Below are 25013 nucleotides of genomic sequence, written 5' to 3'. Positions count from 1 at the left end.
ATTTATTTTATAGTGTCATTTTGTATTTATGTAGTTTATTTAATTGTTAGCAATATTTTCGATTACTTTTGACCTTTATTGTACTCCTGTAAGTGTGTCTATCTTAACTACTGGAACGATCTTCTAATCTGCTTCAAGGTGAGCTGGAAGAGATCCCTTATAGGGATAAGCTCGCCTTTGTATCTCTATTCCTACAAATTGTATATAAACTGTTGTACACAATAAAGTGATTACTACTACTACTACTAGTTAATTTGATTGCAAAAAGTTCAAATTTTAAATCCGTACTGATTTTGATACAAAAATATCGATATTGTTCCTCTGATATTCCTAGCTAGAAAATAGCCACTGTCATTCAGCAACTGAATTTATTCAGCGACAGAAAAAAAAATTAAAAATAGATCTAACTTTGGTAATGAAATCTTAATCTCTTTTTTTTGGTAAATGACGTCTTCAGCTTTACCCGGCAATGGTGGCAGTAGCCGTCTGATTTTTTTTATATTAATTTTTAAAGTATGCATTAACATAGACAAGTTGCTAAATTGGGCAACGCCGTATAATTACTATCAAAATTGTACAGTATTAAATTACGCAGCCAAATTCACCCCGTAGCGTTTCGTTGACATTTCCATTTCAAGTTCCTCAATTAGACCTCGGCAATCTACAAAACAACAATGGCCGAAGATTCTACCTTAGATATCTTAGGGAGACTCATTGGAAATTAATCAAGGACCGGCAGAGGCAAAACATTCGGGCCCATTCTGTTTCATGAATTTATATGGAACTAGGAAACAAATGTAGCCATTTTGTGAAATATTTTTCCCTATTTGGTACCCTACAACCCGTACTTTTATTATTAATTTATTTATTTATTAACAAAAGTATGCAGCTTATACAAGTACAGTGTCCCACAAAACAGTTTCCACGGTTGGACTGTGGGATCGTGCCGTCATCATCGCTAACGGACGATCATGATTATGATGAATGACTTTTTATCAAATAAGTACGTAATAAAATAACGAACCTTATTGATTGAATACTTATTTACATCGCTTTTTGACAGAAATTTTGTTTAACGCTATTTTGCACCAAATTTAACGGCATATAAATCATTTCACGAAGTGCAATTTTACTCGCACTCAAACTCCAAGACATGAGAATTTAAAGTTAATATTGTAATTTATCCATACAACGAGCGTATGTTGCTCTGTGGTAATAGACCTGCGTGCCTAGCCGAATGCACAAACGCTCACGATAATATCTGTTTCGTAGCTATTTATCTCTATCGGTCTTGCGTATTGGCGCGACAGAGCTAGACAGCATTTGTGTCGGCGTCTAGCGTCGACGATTGTCATTCAGTCATTCGTGTGAAAAAGTTAAGTAGTATCAAAATAGATCGGAAACTTTATCAAATTTTAATATCCGAATCAGCCGCCTTGTAACCTCAGATTGAATGAAACCTTTTTACTGTCATAAACATTGATAGCGATCCTTTAATTAATAAATAATACGTGGAGAGATACGTGGATCTCTGAAATCCGAGTTTTGGATGTTTATTTATCGTGAATAATTAATTTGGTAACATGCAGAAGCCTGACGTCTTGTAATGGAAATGTGGTTGTGAGCGAGTTAATTGACTTTGATTTCTGTTTTTTTTAATGCAATTTACACAGTGGTGGTGGCAAAATAGCATGGCTAGCCAATCTAGCCAACTGGTAAGAAGCCAATATAGCTTTTGGCAACGAACAACAACCCTTTATGTGAAGGATTCTGCCCCTATAATGGTGGTGCTCTATGCCGCCACTTTAAAAATAAGTTTTCAGGTATTATTGTTGCGTAATTCCGTAAATATAATCGAACGCGACTGTAGGTAGATATACCGTGTGCTAATCAAATATTTCGCGCAATTGACTAAATTATCATCCAAACAAAGAACGATGAGCGAACCCATTTGACTGCATCAAATGGGTTATGTTTAATTTATTACGCTTCCCCTAAGCTTCCCTTTCCTTTATTACGTTATAACCGGCGCCCTAATCGACAGGAAACGTCATATCTTGTACCGACTTTGCATTCCTTCCTATAAGTATTATTCCGTTTGGTGAAATAAGGAAAGTCGAACTCACACAACCAGCGTAATAATAACCTACTGGGGCCTACTATGACCCCGTTCGCGTTCCCGCTTTCAAAGATCATTCTTTTATAATAATTATAATGTGAATGATCTTAAATTTGATTTAATTAAAGTACAATTTATAATGAACTTGAATCATGAATACGTTTGTAATGTCATTCATTTTAATAGAGAACATAATATAATTAAATAGGTAATTAATATAATCTAAATACAAAAATTCTTCTATATATAAAGAATAAAAAACTAAAACTAAACTAAATCTAAAAAACCGGCCAAGAGCGTGTCGGGCCACGCTCAGTGTAGGGTTCCGTAGTTTTCCGTATTTTCTCAAAAACTACTAAACCTATCAAGTTCAAAACAATTTTCCTAAGTAGTCTTTATAAAGTTCTACTTTTGTGATTTTTTTCATATTTTTTAAACATATGGTTCAAAAGTTAGATGGGGGGGCGCACTTTTTTTTCCTTTAGGAGCGATTATTTCCGAAAATATTAATATTATTGAAAAACGATCTTAGTAAACCCTCATTTATTTTTAAATACCTATCCAACAATATATCACACGTTGGGGTTGGAATGAAAAAAAAATATCAGCCCCCACTTTACATATAGGAGGGGTACCTTAATAAAACATTTTTTTCCATTTTTTTATTTTTGCACTTTGTTGTCGTGATTGATATACATATTGGTACCAAATTTCAGCTTTCTAGTGCTAACGGTTACAGAGATTATCCGCGGACGGACGGACGGACGGACAGACAGACAGACATGGCGAAACTATAAGGGTTCCTAGTTGACTACGGAACCCTAAAAAGGTCCCCGCGGTAAGGTGCCGTAGATGCTGGCTGCGTTACCTCGCTGGACTGCCAAACTGATTCGCTGAGTGAGGTAACTATTTATAATTATAATTGAAACTGCAAGTGTATCGATGGGCAATATTAGTCGTGACACCTTGTGATTATTTTCAGAAATTTGCGTGTGCTACGATTGAAGTTCAGGTATTACTCGTATATTAAAGGGTGGTATTGACAAAAGTTGGTTAGACATGACATGAGTTAATTTTTACTACTTTCCTCCTTAGAACTACTTATTTGTATACTTATTGAATGTAATGATTAAAGTATTAATAATACATACTTAACATAAAAAAAATCATATAGAAATACACAATAAGAAATCTAGGTTTGATTTATAAAACTGAATAATGCTAAAGACTACTTTAAACACGTTTAACAGTTATTTAAATCACTCATGTACCTACTATAAACTCCAAAAACAAAATGCTGAATTAGAAACATTATGAAAACATATTCATCCCATGCAAGGCAAACTTCGTATCTGAGTGAGCGGAAGTTTCCATTCATTCATTCATTCATTCATGGCGGGAGCATGAATAATGCCGATCAGGGAACGGAAGCTTCCGTGAAACCGGTCACCGCTCGTGACTTCGGCACCTTATCGCGTTCGACATTCAAATGTGCCTCAAGAGTTACAACGGTTTGTAACCAGTATTTAAGTTACAACTTAAGACGTTTCGGTTTTTCAGTCGAATTTTTGACATATTTCCACCTTGTTATCAATCTTTTGTTCTTGAAAATTATAATTATCTCAGAACCTAAGGAGAAATACAGATAGGTGCTATGAAATTGTTTTAAAATAATTTTAATTATTGAAAATCCTAATTTTATAAAATGTAATGGGTATGCAGTGCAATTTAATATTCATTTAGACGACACCAAATATTTTGGTCGGTCTGGTAATGAAGACATTACAATAATTGTTGACGGAGCAAGTTACAATTTCATGAAAAGAATTTTTAACAATCAGGTACAGACTTTTTTAATTTCTTAAATACATAAGTTCGTTTAATAATAAATCGCCAAAATTCCCTCATAAGGCAATTTGCGCGCGGACTCCCAAATATTTTTTTAATGCAATATGTATACCTTAAGTTGTCTCTCTGACAGTTCCATTTTCAATTGCATTTGTTTTTGAGATACCGCTAATTGCTTTACCGGGGCAGAAATATTCCAAACAATTATTTATCTTAAAGGTACTTTCCCTTTAGATATACTGAACAATCTAAGTGAACAGTGTAAACCACTGCATCTTTTACGAATCACATCCATCCGCAACCTGCATTTCCATGGGCTAAAAATAGGGCAAAACGTGAGCCTAGATACTTTATGTGCAACATTATTCTTTTGTGTTCTTCAGGAAACCATAAAATATGGCGTCTTGTTCATGGCCACAAATCAAAAAGGCTTACCTTCCATCAAGTACTGTTTCGCACAACTCAAAAATAAATGATACAACTTTAACCATTTGTACTCAAGGTACAATATGACTTGGTTCTGTTTTCGAGAGCTGCACGTTTAAAGTTTGTGCACCTGTCTAAAGGAGTTGTTTATATGTTTGGTTTTGGCTGTCGTGTTGGTGTCCATAAGTCTTTGTATCATGTTAACACGGCAATCATGAATTATTGTTATGGTATCTGTAGAAGGCCGTTAAAAAAGTGCTAAAGTTCTCCCACGACGGTGTTCGGAACAGAGAGATGGATTGTATTGCAGTTGCAACTTGTTTTGTAACTGCAGTCTAACTGTACTTTTTTCTGGAGCAGTTTTTATACTAGTTGAAAAGTAAAACACAAATCTCGGCCCGTAAAAGTTGCCGAGTTTAAGTTTTTGAGTTTAAAGACAAACTGAATCGGAAATCATATGCATTTTGAATTTGAAATCTAAAACGTCAAAGAATTAGTCTAGCGGTACTCTTAGGAATAACTTACATATAATTGTTGTTTGAAAGTGAATAAATAAGCCCCGTACAATTCGTCTGCAGAGCTAGACTATCAAACCCGCTGCAGAGTTAGCGTGGTACGTCACATATTTGTTTTAATTAAATCAAAACAAAAAACACAAAGACTTAGGTACAACTGTCAGAATATATCATATTCTAAAACGTTACTCCACAGTCGCACGTTCAATGAAAAAAAAAACATCTTAAAAATCGTTATAAAACACGAAAAAATTCAAATTTAGTTGATATTATTAAGCACTTTGTCCCTTCTCCAAATGAAGCTACAAAAATCCATCATACGTTCAAGTTCACGCGCTCATCTGCATGCGTCGCGCAACCCTTCATTAGGATATATTTTGTTTCCCGAAAACATTAATATAAACAGGAAAAGTGCGTGTACGTAAAAGGTGGGAAAACGCGGCGGTTTTCGAGTCATACCACACTGAGTTGGCAGCAATTTTAAAGGCCCCGTAGGTGCAAATATTATTTTAAACGTCAAACTTCTATGGATTTATGACGTTTACTCTATCAGAATCGCTGCCTGAACTCTTTGCGACTTTCAGTAATTACGTGTAGATAATGTGTTCGTTTCGTTCCCGTCCCCTCTTTTTGGGAGTTAGTCACCTCACAACCTGGGTTTCGGAGTTAACTCTGATTTGTTTGACCCAATATTTGCGTTAATTATCGCACTAGTGCGGTAAGGGTTTCCCCAAACCTAGCGACGCGGTATCGGCTCTGGCCGACTAAAAATCGCTTGTTAGCTTACGCGTCGTCGGCGCTGAAGGTATCGCATACGCTTGTTCAATGTTTATATTAACGAGCGATTTTCGGCCGATGAAAGCCGATTCGCGTCGATATAGGGAGTCTAATACGCCATACTGTAAACGCAAGTAAAACCCAGCGTTTTAAACTCCAATGCGGCCATCCGCGTGTTCATTATCATTTGTATTCAGTGCAAGCACACCTGGAGGGCTGTCAGCCCCAAGATTTATGTCCCGCGAACAAAACTCGCTGCTTTTGTATGGAAATGTCCGTCCCGTTGTTTCGTGACGGGCCCTTGAGGATCTTTTTGCCCGTTTTGAAATTTGAAGTGGATTTGCCATTATAAATTATCTTTTAGTTGTCGCCGTTGTTGTCGGTTGTCATTTGTTTCATTTTACCTGGATGTAAGATAATGGCGGGATATTCATGAGGCAATGAGTGACAACGTACTGATCCTAAAGTTCAATATGTTAGATAATTATCAAACCTTCAAGAAAAGAGCGTACAGCTATCTTAAGAGTCGGTATCGCACCTCCAACCCTTCTGGTGTTTCGGGTGTCCATGGGCGGCAGTGATCGCTTAGTATCTGGCGACCTGGCTTACAACTAAATCAGCAATTATGCTTTGAAAGCGAATTAGTTGAAATAAGTAAAAACTACCGTCGGGTACCACCAACGCAAACCACCAACGCCGTTTCCACCCACATACCTTAAGTACGGGTTGTCGGTGTACATAATACCCGCCTCAGATTCCGAGCTTACTTTTAATAAACTTCTGAATACTTGAGTTCTTAGAAATATTTGTCCTATTCACTTAGTGTGTTTTTGTTATCTTTGGGTTCGCGTTTGATCGTTGAGTCCTGAAATGAGATTACAAGGTCTAGTAGATCTAAGATTATGTGTATTTCTTTTTTTTTTTCATTTATTCACCAAATTAACTTATCTTTGTCGTAAGGTAAAAACAATATTGTGAGTTTTTATCATGTAAAGTCGCCGTCAATAGAATTTGTGAACAATGTACCTAAACAAACCTTGTAGTTAAAATGTCTTTAATTTCCATTCTAACTCATCAGATACTGGCTAAATCCATGTGTTATTTAATCAATTCATCTCACATTATGATCCTCAACCTTTAAAATAATAAAATTGTGCTAAAATCTTGATATTTCATATAATAGTTTGTTTACATTATTGACAATTTCTACTAACGGCGATTTTAAATAAAATATATACTATTTTGCAGCGACTGGCAAGAGCGGGCATCAAGCCGTGAGGACTGGAGAAAGGAAGGGGAGGCCTTTGCCCAGCAGCGGGACACCATATAGGCTAAAAAAATGTATTTATTAAAACAAAATGATAAGAAACGAAATAAGCAGGACCTGAGCACTTGAACGACAAATATGTTCCATGTTTTACATTGACAAGAGTGTTTTATGTTCCCATTGAACATGCGCGCCAGTCGATCCAGTCATAGTTCCAACCGTCGACGCTACGTGGCGTGGCGATCGAAACCCAATCTAGCTCTCTCTCTCGCCACTGGGCATTTTCTGAATTTGGGACCCCCCCAATTTTAGACGACCGGTCTGGCTCAGTTGGTAGTGACCCTGCCTGCTAAGCCGCGGTCCTGGGTTCAAATCCCGGTGAGGGCATTTATTTGTGTGATGAGCACTGAGCATGAGAGTTCCTGAGTCATGGATGTTTTCTATGTATATAAGTATGTATTTATCTATTTAAGTATGTATATCGTCGCTTAGCACCCATAGTACAAGCTTTGCTTAGTTTGAGGCTAAGTTGATCTGTGTAAGGTATCCCCAATATTTTATTTATTTATTTTTATTTAATTAGTGTAAGTTCTTAACAAAGATTAACTCACTATCAGTTTTGTGACGATAATCAAGCATGATACTTCTATAAAAATATTGTTTTTGTATTAATTACATAAACTTTAATCGATAATCTACGTTCAGGATGTGAAAAAAGTATATTTTTAGACAGATTTAATGCTTAATTGTCGTTACAAAACTGACAGCAAGTTAGTTTTGTTAACAACTTACGCTAATTGGGGGGACCCAAATTTAGAAAATGCCCCACTACAGATGAGTAATTCTAAGGAGAAGTGCGGTAACGATATGGGCGTAAGCGAGTTTGTTGTTGGTTAAATACCATGTTACATTATACTACAGATTACATCACATTACACCCATCTTGACCCGGCTTTACAGGACGGGCAGCCTAACACCAAATAAATAAATAAATAAATACTATACGACATTTCTTACACAGATTGACTGAGCCCCACGGTAAGCTCAAGAAGGCTTGTATTGTGGGTACTCAGACAGCGATATATATTATATATTACAAGCTTTTGCCCGCGGCTTCGCTCGCGTTAGAAAGAGAGAAAATGTAGCCTATGTCACTCTCCATCCCTTCAACTATCTCCACTTAAAAAATCACGTCAATTCGTCGCTCCGTTTTGCCGTGAAAGACGGACAAACAAACAGACACACACATGCACTTTCCCATTTATAATATTAGTATAGATACAAATACAAATAGACATAGAAAAATCCATGACTCAGGAACAAATATCTGCGGGATTCAAACCCGGGACCGCGGCTTAGCAGGCAGGGTCACTATACGCTAGGCCGACCGGTCGTCAGAATCAAAACAGAACCTCATTAGGACCACTAATCAACACCAACAAGTGCGTACTAATTGAACCCTGTTTAATCCCCTCATTCACCAGAGACGTCCCATACAGTGAAAGAAACCGGTTCATTATCATTTCCATTCACTCCGGACTACACCTGAGACCTACTAGAACATTCTATATTCAACTTTAGAACGTCGAGGAACAGTTTGTACTCGTTTGAGAATATTTAAGCTGGTATTCCTTTGACGCGTAATGCTGGGAGATATATGGAGGTAAATCGTGGACAGTCGTTGCCTTAAATTATGTATATTGAGCATATAAACAACCTTTCAATTGAAAGTATGTAAAAGAGTGAATATTTTATGTATTTTAAAAAGGGTTAGGGTACTTAGTTTTTGTAGTACGTACTGTATGAAAGCTCTTAAAGCTCTTAATCATGGCGAGTAGATACTTATCAAAATATGTCCTCCTTCTTGCGTTATCCGGGCATTTACCACGGCTCATGCTCACAACTAATCCCAAGATTTGGCGAAGGCACTAGTTTTTACGGAAGCGACTGCCATCTGACGGGTAAACTCGACCTTATTGTAATTAGTCCGGTTTCCTCACGATGTTTTCCTTCACCGAAAAGCGACTGGCAAATATCAAATATCAACATCAGTTATCAAAATATGTAGTAACATTAAATAATTTTGAACCTATACAATTTTTTAAGAATATTTAATAAAACAAAGCCGGTGAAGCTTAAGGGTCTTGTGTACAAGAGCATCATCTGACCAGTCTTACTATATGGTAGCGAGACCTGGCCTGCTCTCGGAAGGCATGTCCAGCAGCTTCACGTCACAGAGATGAAGATGTTGCGGTGGATGTGTGGCGTTACGCGACTAGATCACATACGTAACGAACACATCCGTGGCAGCCTCGGAATCCGTGACGTGGCGGATAAGCTGCAGGAAAGTCGCCTCCGATGGTATGGCCACATACGCCGCAGACCGGTAGACTACGTCGGAAACAGATGCCTCAACATCACCGTCCAAGGCCCTAGGTCACGCGGCCGCGGTTGGCCTAAGAAGCGCTGGCTGGACGTCGTGACAGCGGACATGGAAGAGAACAATCTCTCACCTCAGGATGCCGAAGACCGGGCAAAGTGGAGAAGGCTGAGCAGGAAAGCGGACCCTGGTGCTAGGCCGGGAAACCGCTAGGTTGAAGAAAAAGATTTAATAAAACAAAGCTCAGTTAATCCTTTTCGTAGAAAAAATGTGACCTCTTGTCCCATCGAATAACGATTTCTATACCATTTAAGGGCATTTTCAGAATTTGGGACCCTCCATTTAGCGAAAGTCGTAACAAAAATGAAGTCGCTGTCAGTTTTGTGACGATAATTAAGCATGAAATTTCAATAAAAATATTGTTTTTGTGTTAATTACATAAACTTTAAGCGATAATCTACATTCAGAATGTGACAAAAGTAATTTTTTAGACAGATTTCATGCTTAATTATCGTCACAAAACTGACAGCGAGTTAATTTTTGTTAACAACTTTTGCTAATTGGGGGGACCCAAATTCTGAAAATCCCCTTAACCACACGTTCCAAACAAGTGAACGTTTTTCTTTTTTTTTTGTTAATTTGACACATCAAAGTTGACAAGCTATCTTATCTGTACCCCTTATCTAATCTGGCTTTAGTAAAAGTGTAGTATTTCTCGACTTTTCATATTATTAACTTGTTTATTTATTCCATGAAATATGTTTTTTCGGCGGTTCCGGGGCAACTTGCCGAATCCTACACCGGGGCAAACGACGACGCAACGGAGCCACGCAGTTACGTCATCGCCCAAATCAATTGTTTAGTTTTAAACTTTATTGTTTTTTTTTTTTTTCATATTGACGTGACGCATTGGTTTTACTGTAATGTCATGCAAACATGTTATTACTAATAAATAATAAATAAATAAATAAGAACTGTCTATACGAAAACGAAAAGTTTATATTTCATGCTAAAACACCATCAGCTTCTTTGTTAATAGTAAAATTTAATGTACCCAATTCATTTCCGCAGCTAATTACTTTGTTAATAATTAATCACTAGTTTTACTCGCGAAATTCACTGGGGCTCTAAATCATAATTAATTACTTATTAACGCGCCTCACAAAAGCGGAATAAATGGTAATTATGACGAATTGCGCCTCGAGGCATCGAGAGGGTTGAAGGAGGGTAATTTTTGTTTATGTCTGTAACGTAAGGTGTTTTATAAATTAGAAATTTAAATTTTATGATAGGTTGCATAATAGACAAAGTTTGAAAATAAATTATGAGATGTAATAGGTACACTCGAACATAATTATGTAGATAAAATCGATCAGTTGAAAATTGACCCCCAGTCGCAATTGCCCGCTGTGCCTTATAGCTTTCTCAGCCCCAGCCATATTATATAAATAAAAAATATATCAGTCCTTGAAATTTTAACTTGTAGTGTAGAAATTAGAGTGTAAGTATATTATTTTTGTTAATGGAAGGGCAACAAAACAAATGTACACAGGTAGCTTTGTTCCAATTTGAGTTAATCGATCTGAAAATGTCCTAAATATAAGTCCTTGGGCCTCACTACGATAGAAACAAATGAGTTTACCGATTTAATAATAATTTGACAGCTCTGAATAACTAATTACACTTCGAAGTTAGGTACAATCACCGGCTTACCCACCCACGCTCTTTCCAATAAATAGCAATACACCCACATTATATTTATACGTACGAGTGGTTGTACAAATGTACATAATACCCACCTCAGATCCCGAGCCTCTACTATCGTTTTTACATTTCAGAGTAAGTCACTCGAGTGCACGCGGCGGGAAATAAATAAATAAATAAATAAAAAGTCATTTATTGTCGCAAATAATTTTAAGGTACAATTACTTAAGTATTTATTTCTATCATGCAACTAAGAGTAAGCTACGCTATGATACAGTACAATCATGTCTATGTTCTATATTAGCTATGATCACAACTTTGAGGACTAAAATAACTAAGTAACTACCAACAGTTAAATACTAGGTGCGACAATAGGCTCGAGACTCAGCTTGTGCCGCGAGTCTAGTGACTGCACAGCGCTGTTTTTCAGCCCGTACCTATTTCTTTGAGTGTCTGAAAAAAAAAAAGAATTGCTAGCTATCAGGGGTAATGACTTCTAACCCGCGTTAACATTTGAATAGCTGCTCACAGGAGTTAAAATAACAATTTATAATAAGTACTAATAGCAATTTAAATTTTAAATTTTTGCCCATAAAGTTTTACATTGTGTGAATAGTGCCATTGTATCGAGAAAGTGAACAGCGCCAGTGGACCGATTTCCTTCAAACATGGCTAAGAACACTCCCGACTAATTCAGCTTTCAAACAAAAAAAAACTACATCTAAATCGGTCCATCCGTTTGGGAGCTACGATGCCACAGACAGACACACACATAAACAGACAGACACGTCGCACTTATGACACCCCCTCATTTTTGCGTCGGGGGTTAAAAAAAAAGGTGTAAATTGGATCCACATAGCACCTAAGCTGTGCGAGACCGGTACCCCTTTTCACTAACGCCCTAAAATTGTACCTACTACAAGCCTTCAAGAAATCATAAATAGTTTTCATAATTCAACGACTCCCGCGCTTCAGTAGTGCGATATGTACCAAGCTATCAGTCGGCTAGCGTGATACCACTAAATATATGACCCCCGATGTAGTCTATATATATAAAAATGAAATGCGTTTGTTAGTTACCTATAAACTCGAGAACGGCTGGACCGATTTACGTAATTTTGGTATTGAAATGTTTGTATTAGACCGCAGAAGGTTTAGGCAGTGTAAAAACACGTAAATATTGTGATGATAATTAGAAAACAGTGATTCTTTTTTCCCATACAAATTGTTCCTACCTGACAACTTGACAATGACGTGACGTTAATGACAGGTGCGTTCCAAAATTACATTAATGACGGATGCGTTCCAAACGCATTGTGATTTTATTAATTTATCTTGGCAAAATAATGTGAAAATTAGTAATTATTCCGTTAAAGAAATAAGGAATGGCAAAATAATGTGAAAATTAGTAATTATTCCGTTAAAGAAATAAGAAATAATACTAAATCGGAACGCACACGTCTGTTACAGCTATTTTAAGGCTTCCCACAGACAGTCTTAAAAATTCATAATCTTAAAAAAAAATTGTATGCAATCTGACAGTTCAAACTGACACTGACAAGACACTGACATATCTGTCAGTCTCAATTTGCATACACTTTTTTTTTAAGATTATGAATTTTTAAGACTGTCTGTGGGAAGCCTAAGTAGTCTATGAAGTTGTCATTGTCAAATTGCTTGCCAGATTTATAAATTTTCTCTAATAGCTGTAACAGACGGTTAGATTTGGTTCGGGCCGGACCGGTCGGATTTGGTCCGCGTGCTCTACAGACGGCCGGATATGGTTCGGAGCGAATTAAATCCGCTGTCCGACTCGAACCAAATCTATTAATTTTATACTTCACAAAAGTAGTGATGAACCGGTACCATCGCAAATAAATAGTTACATTCGCTCCGTGCAAAACTTAGGCGAAGGAAACCGAAACGATCACAATCCTCAAGATCTCTACACACATGGCGATCGGTTGCTCGATTAGAGTGAGATAGAGCGATAGAGTGAGGCAATACATGTTTGTCCTTCTCTACCTATTGCTCCATCTCACTCTAATCGTGCAACAAGTAGTTGATTAGGTGGATGTCACACTGGCTCCGATTCGCATCGCACAACCGGAGCCAGTGTATCATCCACCTTAATATGTAGCGGCCAGGTAATGCGGCTAAAAAATATTGCTTGAAATGAAATGAATGAGAATGAGCTGTCATAACAGAAAAAAATCTGTTAGACGTTGTCAACTGTTATTGCTGTGATTTGAGTTTTGAGATAAAATAAAAATAGTATATTTTTGTAGTTGGAATAAACTAGCTTAAATGGTGTATTTTAAATGAATGGTAAAAAAACTCCAAATTGATTTCAAAAGCAATTTAAAGTATTACAGTTAGTAACTAAAATAACGCAATAACCGGATGATTGCCACAAGAGGAAAAAGGTAAGTCATCTTATCTCTTCAATAGGTATGTGCATAGCCGGGCACCGTTAATCAAATATTTAACTTCGATAATCGTTAATCCGTTACTAAAAAAGTTAACTTCGTTAATCGTTAATGCGATACATTTCAACAAATTTAACGTAAGTTAAAGTTAATCGATAATCCGTTAACGCGTGACAAAAAAATATTTTTTCTTAAACATGGTATGAAATATTGATGTTATGTGCCTTATAATTGGCAGCGAAGTATGACGTTGCAGGTGCGGCTAGGACGATTGATAGATAATGGAATTTCATACAAACCTTGCAGGCCAAGGCCGGCAAAGTCCTCTTTTTTAATTTCCAAACACAGATAATTGTGACATAACATCCAGGTATTTAGCCAATTAAAAAAAAAACTATAAGGGGCTTTATAGACGTGCCGACTGCAACTGGTACGGGCCCTAGACAATATTTGATTTTGGGTGCGTTTTCATACAAAAAAAATTTTTTTCGTTTTTTTTTAAATTTTTTTTTTAACTTTTTGTTTTTTTATAAGCGTATACGGGACATCAAAGGGGAACGAAAATTCGATTATTTTTGCGCTACGACGCACCGTTTAGGAGATACAGCCATCCAAAGTTACTATTTTCAGTAGACTTTATTTATTTCATACCATGTTTGAGAAAAGCACTATACATACCTCGGCGGGAAATGGGGTTGCCCGCCTCAGACCTATCCGCTACCTATCTATATGTCTTCGGCCGGCAACCCCCTTTGTCCCGGCCTCTGTAGTAATGTACTATTACTGTAGGTATATATTTAGTTGTATCAGTAATCCACTATAATGTATTATATTACTGTAAAAGCCCAAATTACAGCAAGCCTATTGAACTCTAGGCTACATGTGGAAGGCAGTGATTGCCTGAGCTACTGCCAAGAACTGTGTCAGGAGAGCTGCAAGATCACAGCAGGCGGAAGCCGGGTAGAAGCTAGGGAAGAGAATGTGGTCTTAAATTGGGCTCGAATTTGCTGCCCTGTCACTAGAACCACAGTATAATCTAGAACAGTTGCCATGGTAAAACTTAGGATTCATCGAATCAACGTTGGTAAAAGCGAACCCATGTGAACAACAATTCTTTAGGTAATATTTGGGCTTTTGGCGATCAAAATCGGTAAAAGCTGGGATTTACCGGTTAAATCCTAGGATTTTCCGTACTTCGGACTTTAAAGTAGCGTGTTTTTCGCGGCGCTGCCCTGCTCAATTAACGATTAACGGACTCGGAGAAATTTAACGGAAGTTAACGAGTCCGTTAACATTTTTTAGAGTTAACTTAAAAGTTAATCCGTTAATCGAAATGTTAACTTCGTTAATTAACGATTAACGGATTAACGAGTTAATGCCCAGCTATGGGTATGTGTATATTAAATAGGTACGCTATAATGTAATTAATGATGTAGCTACTTAATTGTGTCAAGTAAAAATGGTCACTTCTTTGCCTTGCCCCATGTTTTGCGCCTCCAAGTATAAGGCGATACGAAGTACGCCGGGCAGCTAGTAGTAATATAAAAATATTATTATTATACATTTCCCGTGACGTTTACACCATACGTAGTATCTTAGTAGTTTGTGGTTTACACTATCCAGCAGGGCTAAGATGAACGTTTGATGATGATGATCACCATGTTTGTCACGTTATAACAAGTATGTAAATGCGAAAGTGATGCATGATATGACAAGTGACAAAAACACGACCATGATACGTCCGCTGTAACGTATTCTAAACGGTCGAAAAATCGTGGTAGAGGAACCGGTGATGGCATACAGTTGACTGGTTCAGATATGACTTACGTGACCTCGTTGTGTTCGTCGCCAGCTGTTGCCTGCGGCTTTACCCGCCTGTGAATATTTCTTACGAGCAATTTGTTTTACGTGAAATACAGGGTGTGTGATAAAAGTGTGATTCGTGATATCAAAGCTCGGTAAACAGATTTAATGACGTGTTACGCTTTTACTATGCTATTTTAGTTTTACTGTTACCTTTGCAATAATTTTCCAGGTGAGCTGCACCGGGGTTTGACAGGGGGTCAATTTCAACTTATCGATTTTGTTTACTATGTTTTACATTATTAACTAGAGTGTCCTATGTGTCTACTGAACACGGGTGCCATATGTGACCACTGGACACATATGGCAATCTACTCGTGGTTACGTAATACCTGGAAAATATTTCAATTAAGTAGTTTAAATTTTACAAAAAATTAAATCATTCTAATCATTGAAGACATTATTACCTTTATGACATAAAATTAATTCTACCTCGCAAATCGCAATTACAATTTCAGACAAATATTAAAGAAATACAAATATAAAAATTACGATTAAGATTAAATTTGTAAAACTAAATACGTAAATTCCCAGATGAAATCGAATTCTATTGTAATTTAAATTGCAATGATATATTATAAAATATTTATAAATTTTCTATTCGACTTATTGCTTCGGGCCATGGAGACAAATTACTGTGCAAAAAATATAAAATACTTATTTTAGTTAATTGTTCTAGGAAAAAATATATCTAAAAATTACAAAAAGTGCCTAAAGCAAGTCTGCTAACGTTGGTCCTAAAATGTCCTTCATTTGCGCATTGAGCAGCAGGAGGGTATCTGATTTTTGGTTCTAGTAAGTTACTTTTTTTTAATACTACGTCGGTAGCACACCAACGGGAGCTGTGGAAATCACGGGGAGAGGCCTTTGCCCAGCAGTGGGACACATAAACGGGCTATTAAAAAAAAACTACTTCGGTGGCAAACAAGCACACAGTTCGCCTAATGGAAAGCGAATGCGAATGGAAAACGCCTGCAACACAAGGAGTGTCACGTGCGCGTTGCCAACCCGTTAGAAACTTGTACACTCCTTTTTGCTGTGTTAAGTACACTGCAAAAAAGAGTGTACAAGTTCCAAGGAGGGTTTGGGTTGCCGACGTCTCAAAGGACAATAGACGGAACAAATTAGTTCCGTAGGTCCTTCCGTCACCAGCACACCGCACCCTCGTTGAGCTCTGGCAGCCGTACTCACCAGCACGGGACTTATAACTAGTAAGATACTTTCATCACAATCGGAATGAAAAAAAAAATACAGATACAAGTGCCGAAAGAAGAAAGTTCGAAACGAGTGGCAATACATTAAAACACGACCAAAGGAAGTATTTCAAATCGACCCGAGTTACGAATTTCCTTTTTGCACGTGTATCGTACGACGTTTCTCAGTACAGAGGGCCCTCCAAAGTTTCGACCTGATGACAAGAAATTAACCACTACTCGCACTAGTGCGTAAAAAACCGGCCAAGAGCGTGTCAGGCCACGTTCAGTGTAGGGTTCCGTAGTTTTACGTGTTTTTCTCAAAATCTACTAAACCTATCAAGTTCAAAACAATTTTCCTAGAAAGTCTTTATAAAGTTCTACTTTTGTAATTTTTTTCATATTTTTTAAACATATGGTTCAAAAGTTAGAGGGGGGGGGGACACACTTTTTTTCCTTTAGGAGCGATTATTTCCGAAAATATTAATATTATCAAAAAACGATCTTAGTAAACCCTTATCATTTTTAAATACCTATCCAACAATATATCACACGTTGGGGTTGGAATGAAAAAAAAAATCAACCCCCACTTTACATGTACGGGGGGTACCCTAATAAAACATTTTTTTCCATTTTTTATTTTTGAACTTTGTTGGCGTGATTGGTATACATATTGGTACTAAATTTCAGCTTTCTAGTGCTTACGGTTACTGAGATTATCCGCGGACGGACGGACGGACGGACGGACGGACGGACGGACGGACGGACAGACAGACATGGCGAAACTATAAGGGTTCCTAGTTGACTACGGAACCCTAAAAAGCACCATCTGAACTGAAAAGAGCAGTTACTGTAACCTGTTTCATTCTTTAAATCATTTTATCAAAAGGTTACAGGACTTTATGAATGACTCGACTATCGTAGACCATCGACAATAGGTAATCGAATATTGGGAGTAGCCGCTAACGACTTATCGATTGGTCTACCGTGTTTATATCATCTAGCGGTATCACGCTAGCTGACTGATAGCTTGCTACATATCGCACTACTGTGGCGCGGGAGTCGTTCAATTATGAAAACTATTTATGATAAAAAAAAACTTTTTGAAGGTTTGTGGTAGGCACAATTTTATAGCCCTAGTGAAAAGGGATACACGCACAGATATTAGGAAGGAAGGAAATTGGATATGACGTGCGATTTGCGAAATTGGATATGAATACGCCATACACCTGTCGCAAGTTCTTAAGGTGGTGGTACGAGTAGATAAAAATCGGTGATAGTACTCACCCCACTATCAAAGTAACTCTAGTTACCAAAATACGAAGAGACTTCCTCTTCAACTTATTTGATATTATAAAATGTAATAAGTATGTTTGCTATTTTGCAGGCAACTTCCAAACATAATGCATATAAAGGACGATGCTTGACAAAGACAACATTTGTAATTGAGTTGAATTGATTTCCATCTCTCGACCCATGATTAAAATATTATAGATTATAACAGTTTTTTTTTTTGAGAATTTGGCATATATATATCCTTTTTGTGATATGTTTTACATACATACATACAATCACGCCTGTATCCCATAAAGGGGTAGGCAGAGCACATGAAACTACTAAAGCTTCAGTGCCACTCTTGGAAAATAAGGGGTCGAAAGGAAACGAAACTGTGACACTGCAGTGACAGGTTGCCAGCCTCTCGCCTACGCCACAATTTAACCCATATCCCATAGTCGCCTTCTACGACACCCACGGGAAGAAAAGGGGTGGTGAAATTCTTAACCCGTCACCACACAGGCAGGCAGGTGATATGTTTTAATATCGTTGTGTGATACTATACAGCACGACCACGGATGATTTTATTAATTCTGATGCGGTACAAATTCACGAAAAAAAATGTACTTTTTTGTACTGACGTTTAAAAAAAATGTACCCTTATGATTTTGGAGTTTCGACATAGGGCCCGTGGTCGTGCTAGGTAGGTACTCCCTGGCACGACCACACTATATTTAATGAGATTTTAAATTTCTGTTGCAGTACAAATTCACGAAAAAAAATGTACTTTTTTGTACTTACCTTTTAAAAAAAAATACCCTCATGGTTTCAGAGTTTTGACATGGGGTGTGGTCGTGCTAGATAGGTGGTACTTCCTGGCACGACCACACTATATTTAATGATTTTTTTAATTTCTGTAGTGGTACAAATTCACGAAAAAAAATGTACTTTTCTGTACTTACCTTTTTATAAAAAGTACCCTCATGGTTTCGGAGTTTCGACATGGGTTGTGGTCGTGCTCGATAGGTACTCCCTGGCACGACCGCACTAAGTTTTTGAAGTAATTTACATAGTACAATTTCAAAACACTTGTTTAGTATTCATTTGACCATCAAATTAAACATAAATATAGTGTGGTCGTGCCAGGAAGTACCACCTATCTAGCACGACCACACCCCATGTCAAAACTCCGAAACCATGAGGGTATTTTTTTTTAAAGGTAAGTACAAAAAAGTACATTTTTTTTCGTGAATTTGAAACTGCAACAGAAATTTAAAATCTCATTAAATATAGTGTGGTCGTGCCAGGGAGTACCTACCTAGCACGACCCCGGGCCCTATGTCGAAACTCCAAAATCATAAGGGTACATTTTTTTTAAACGTCAGTACAAAAAAGTACATTTTTTTTCGTGAATTTGTACCGCATCAGAATTAATAAAATCATCCGTGGTCGTGCTGTATAGTATCACACATATCGTTATACTTAAATATTAGTGCAACGTACGTTTAGGTACATTGTTCTTATTTTTTTTTGTCTTTAACGGATTTATACTTATTATCCGGTAACAACACAAAATGAGCGTAGGCGTTGCTAAAGCTCCTCACTACTTTGCTCCCCTGCGGCTATGATTGTATTTCTCTCCCGGCCACCAATTAGGCTAAAATTGGCCGATCAAATTACTGCCGCCCGTAACGCCGCCAATTTCAGGCAGCGGGAAATTTGACTCATTCCGTGCTAACTACTGAATTGAACCTAAAGTAATCACAAAGGTATCAGAAGAAAAACAAATATGAAATTGGAAATGGAATAATGTGTTATGTGTTATGCATGGTTTATGTTGGCGAAACCTTATGTGAAAGGACACTTTGTAGCATACCTACTTAAATCTACGCATTCTATTAATACATTTTCTAGCTAAATTGGACAAAAGTTGTAAAAGAGTTCACTTCAAATCAAGGGTGAACTAGGCATCTTCTGGGCGAGCTCACTCCATTGTAGGCCACGTTTTGGCCTTTAGCTAGTCTGTGGCTAAGAGTAAGCCCATTTATAATATTAAAAAAACTTGTAAAAAATCCAGTACCTATAAGATTTATAGCTTAGCAAAATATAGTTTTGTAAAATTTGAATCACTAAAATAACATAGGTACGTATAATTTAATCGTTTTACATTAATATGACTTCATTAATTGAAATCTTGACTGCCATGAATGTCCTTAAAATATCATTGCATTTTTACATAATGTATTATGTGGGTGAATCAACTTTTTCTTGCCTATTATTGCCATGGTTACGGTCCCCTGAGTCACGCTGGTTTTATGCAAAATTATGCTACTGAGATTATGCAAGCATGCATGTAGTCCATGTTTGTAGGTGGCAAATTAAGGAAATGGCTTGTTAACACCAGAAAAATGCATGTTTGCATAGTTTAAGTAGCATAATTTTGCATAAAACCAGCGTGACTCAGGGGACCGTAACCATGGCAAGAACAGGCAAGAAAAAGTTGATTCACCCATGTACATCCAAAATCCGTATAAAATCGACATCCCCGCTCCCGCACTAACTTCATAGGGGAACCGACGGCAGCGCCCGAATGCTCATTTATCCGCAAGTGATAAATAGTCTGAGCCACGGCACCAGAATAATGAATTTATTATAAGCAAATCTTACCTGCTTCAATGCTTCATGCACGCTCAGTCTTCGGAACAATTTTTGACACGACGGATATTGAATCCTGAAAATATGGAGAATATATTTTTTTACCTCGACAAGTTGTCGACAAGGTAAAAAAATAAGGTAAAGAAATTTTTGATACACTAAATAAAGGATAATAAAAAGATTTTCGATTGAAAAATGGATGGAAGTTTTTGATTGAAATCATATCGCAGTGCCAAATTACTAATATCTTAAAAGCTTTGTTTAAATACAGCAGTTCAAGTATATACAAAATAGGAATCGTAATATTCTTTTGATTTCTTTCTGTTTCCCGGAAGCTAAAAACTAAAAAAACGGAAGCTGAAGGTGCAACTGGGATAAACGCTAGGACGAGGAAGATTATCTATGCTAAGCCAGCATATTAATGCGGTTACTTCTGTGCTGGTACGGTTACTTACTTCTGCAAGGGACTGTAATGTAAAGTGTCTACGATGAGTTTTTGCCGTAGAATGACGTTACTTGATAGCGTGAACGTCACAAAATGTATGTAATTTTTGGTTAGCAGGTAAGCGTTTCTTTTTGATACGCTTTCACTTTTTCCATACATTCCGTAAGTTTATGTGTATAGTAACGTATTCTATATCTAACAAGATACTCATGGGCAGAGGTCTAAAAAGGGGCGTCATTGCTCGCAATCATCATCTCCTCCTAGCCGTTTTCGGCTACGGCGACTGCATTTTATAGATGAGAGCGTCGCTGGTGTGCCCTCAGGTGACTGACGAAGCCAATATGGGCATGACTCGAAATGAATTTAATTCATTAATCAATCAATCAAACCTTGTTTGATGATATAGTGATAATTGATAAGATTTCAATGGTATACTAAAATACAGATTATACCTTCTTTTACTTCCTTTAGAATAAATTAATAGTTTAAAAAACACTATAAAACACGCTTTTATAAATGCACGTAAAAGCCAAAAATAAATTATGGATCGTTCAAGTTGTCTCTATTTGTGAGCTGAAGTTTAAAAACTATGTGCTTTTAATTATAATATTTGATTGTAAAAGCGTGGGGCGCTGGAACAGGAAAGACGTTTTGTATAACTTGCTGATAAATCAAATTATGCTATGCTACGGGAAGGAGGTTACACAGATTGACGGGCTAACTGGAGTTGCAGCATGACTAGTAGGTTCTACATTAAACAGTCAAATCAATTAAAAGTCAGTGTTCAAAGTAGGTACCAGTTTGTCGAACTCAGACAAAATATGCGCTAGTAGCGAGGAGAGTCGACAGTCACCGACACTTAGAACGCCGCTTTTTTCCGGTAATCAAAGTACAAAAGGGGAAAGTGTCTACAGTGACAGGATGCAGAGTTCTTGTTCGTGGACGAGATATCTTTGGTTCTTTTTGGTAACCCTTAGGCGGCATATGTAAACGTTATGTTCTTATGCAACTTCATTCGCCAGGAAGTTCGGATTAGTATTTGTTTACAAGAAAGTCTTTCCTGTTCCAGCGCCCCACGCTTTTACAATCAAATATTATAATTAAAAGCACATAGTTTTTAAACTTCAGCTCACAAATAGAGACAACTTGAACGATCCATAATTTATTTTTGGCTTTTACGTGCATTTATAAAAGCGTGTTTTATAGTGTTTTTTAAACTATTAATTTATTTTATACTTTTTAGTCATTAATAATGAAATACTTTTAACATTTATACATAAATTTATTTCAAGTAGGCGGATTTTACATGCCATTTGTGGCTTAACGTGTACTTATTGCTAATTGCTACTTAATAATAAATTACGGTATTACCATAAAAATGTTTATACCTAGTAAGTTATCCGTAAAAGATAGACCCCTTTTATTTGCTCTTAAGGGTCACAGGAAAACCATTACCCAACTTATTTTAAATACAACGTTGATCTTTCTTTTTACTTAAGGATCACAAGAAAACTTTTTTTTTGTTTTTTTTTCGTGGGGAATGCGTTTACGCATTCCGCCGGGTCTGAGGTGGTGGGCGACCCGGTCGGTTATGTGGGGCTCGAGGCTGTAAAGAGTCCCCCCTACCCACTAAACCCCACGGTGTCCTCTCACCGCTTTGTGTGCGGGGTCCCGGGAAGCTGTAAAGTGCATCCGCGGCCCCACAGCGGCCATCCTGGATCAGAATCCCTCGCAGGTCAGGCCATGAGCCTACCGGTCCTCACTGTGGGAGCGCTTCCTGGACACAAGGGTCGCACTCTCCAACTCGAGAGCCAGCGTATTGGGCGGGGGCGCTCTCATGCATCCCTCGCCCGCTGGCTGTCTTTAGGGTGGCAGGTTCCGCTCGTGAGCGGCACGTCTGCGACCTATGCATCACAAGAAAACCTTAACCAAACTTATTTTAAAAACAACGTTGATCTTTCTCTTATGCGGGGGCTTTGCCCCCGAGCCCCCCTTTGTTTACTCTGAAAGGTCACAAGAAAACGCTATCCCAACTTATTTTAAATACTACGTTAATCTTTCTTTTATGCGGGGGGCTTCGCCCCCCGAGCTCCCCTTTGTTTGCTCTTAAAGGTCACAAGAAAACGCTAACCCAACTTATCTTAAATACTACGTTGATCTTTCTTTCATGCAGGGGCTTCGCCCCCGAGCCCCCCTTTGTTTGCTCTTAAAGGTCACAAGAAAACGCTAAACCAATTTATTCTAAATACTACGTTGATCTTTCTATCATGCGGGGGGCTTCGCCCCCCGAGCCCCCCTTTGTTTCCTCTTAAAGGTCACAAGAAAACGCTAACCCAACTTATTTTAAATACAACGTTGATCTTTCTTTCATGCGGGGGGCTTCGCCCCCCGAGCCCCCCTTTTTTTGCTCTTAAAGGTCACAAGAAAACCTTAACCCCAACTTCTTTTAAATACAACGTTGATCTTTCTTTTATGCGGGGGGCTTCGCCCCCCGAGCCCCCTTTGTTTGCTCTGAAATGTCACAAGAAAACGTTAACCCAACTTATTTTAAATACTACGTTAATCTTTCTTTTATGCGGGGGGCTTCGCCCCCCGAGCCCCCCTTTGTTTGCTCTTAAAGGTCACAAGAAAACGCTAACCCAACTGATCTAAAATACTACATTGATCTATCATTCATGCGGGGGGCTTCGCCTCCCGAGCCCCCCTTCGTTTGCTCTTAAAGCTCACAAGAAAACGCTAACCCAACTGATCTTAAATACTATGTTAATCTTTCTTTTATGCGGGGGGCTTTGCCCCCCGAGTCCCCCTTTGTTTGCTCTTAAAGGTCACAAGAAAACGCTAACCCAACTTATCTTAAATACTACGTTGATCTTTCTTTCAGGGGGCTTCGCCCCCCGAGCCCCCCTTTGTTTGCTCTTAAAGGTCACAAGAAAATGCTAAACCAATTTATTCTAAATACTGCGTTGATCTTTCTTTCATGCGGGGCTTCGCCCCCCGAGCCCCCCTTTGTTTGCTCTTAAAGGTCACAAGAAAACGCTAACGCAACTGGTCTAAAGTACTACATTGATGTTTCTTTCATGCGGGGGGCTTCGCCCCCCGAGCCCCCCTTTGTTTGCTCTTAAAGCTCACAAGAAAACGTTAACCCAACTTATTTTAAATACTACGTTAATCTTTCTTTTATGCGGGGGGCTTCGCCCCCCAAGCCCCCCTTTGTTTACTCTGAAAGGTCACAAGAAAACGCTTACCCAACTTATTTTAAATACTACGTTAATCTTTATTTTATGCGGGGGGCTTCGCCCCCCGAGCCCCCCTTTGTTTGCTCTTAAAGGTCACAAGAAAACACTAACCCAACTTATCTTAAATACTACGTTGATCTTTCTTTCATGCGGGGGGCTTCGCCCCCCGAGCCCCCCTTTGTTTGCTCTTAAAGGTCACAAGAAAACGCTAAACCAATTTATTCTAAATACTACGTTGATCTTTCTTTCATGCGGGGGCTTCGCCCCCCGAGCCCCCCTTAGTTTGCTCTTAAAGGTCACAAGAAAACGCTAACCCAACTTATTTTAAATACAACGTTGATCTTTCTTTCATGCGGTGGGCTTCGCCCCCCGAGCCCCCTTTGTTTGCTCTTAAAGTTCACAAGAAAACCTAAACCCAACTTATTTTAAATACAATGTTGATCTTTCTTTTATGCGGGGGCTTCGCCCCCCGAGCCCCCCTTTGTTTGCTCTGAAATGTCACAAGAAAACGCTAACCCAACTTATTTTAAATACTATGTTAATCTTTCTTTTATGCGGGGGCTTCGCCCCCCGAGCCCCCCTTTGTTTGCTCTTAAAGGTCACAAGAAAACGCTAACCCAACTGATCTTAAATACTACGTTGATCATTCTTTCATGCGGGGGGCTTCGCCCCCCGAGCCCCCCTTTGTTTGCTCTTAAAGCTCACAAGAAAACGCTAACCCAACTGATCTTAAATACTACGTTGATCTTTCTTTCATGCGGGGGGCTTCGCCCCCCGAGCCCCCCTTTGTTTGCTCTTAAAGGTCACAAGAAAACGCTAACCCAACTTATTCTAAATACTACGTTGATCTTTCTTTCATGCGGGGGGCTTCGCCCCCCGAG

The sequence above is a fragment of the Leguminivora glycinivorella genome, chromosome 9 (assembly GCF_023078275.1).
Source record: "Leguminivora glycinivorella isolate SPB_JAAS2020 chromosome 9, LegGlyc_1.1, whole genome shotgun sequence".
In the NCBI taxonomy this organism is placed as follows: Eukaryota; Metazoa; Arthropoda; class Insecta; order Lepidoptera; family Tortricidae; genus Leguminivora; species Leguminivora glycinivorella.
The sequence above is the reverse complement of the archived record's forward strand: the minus strand, read 5'-3'. Positions refer to the sequence as shown.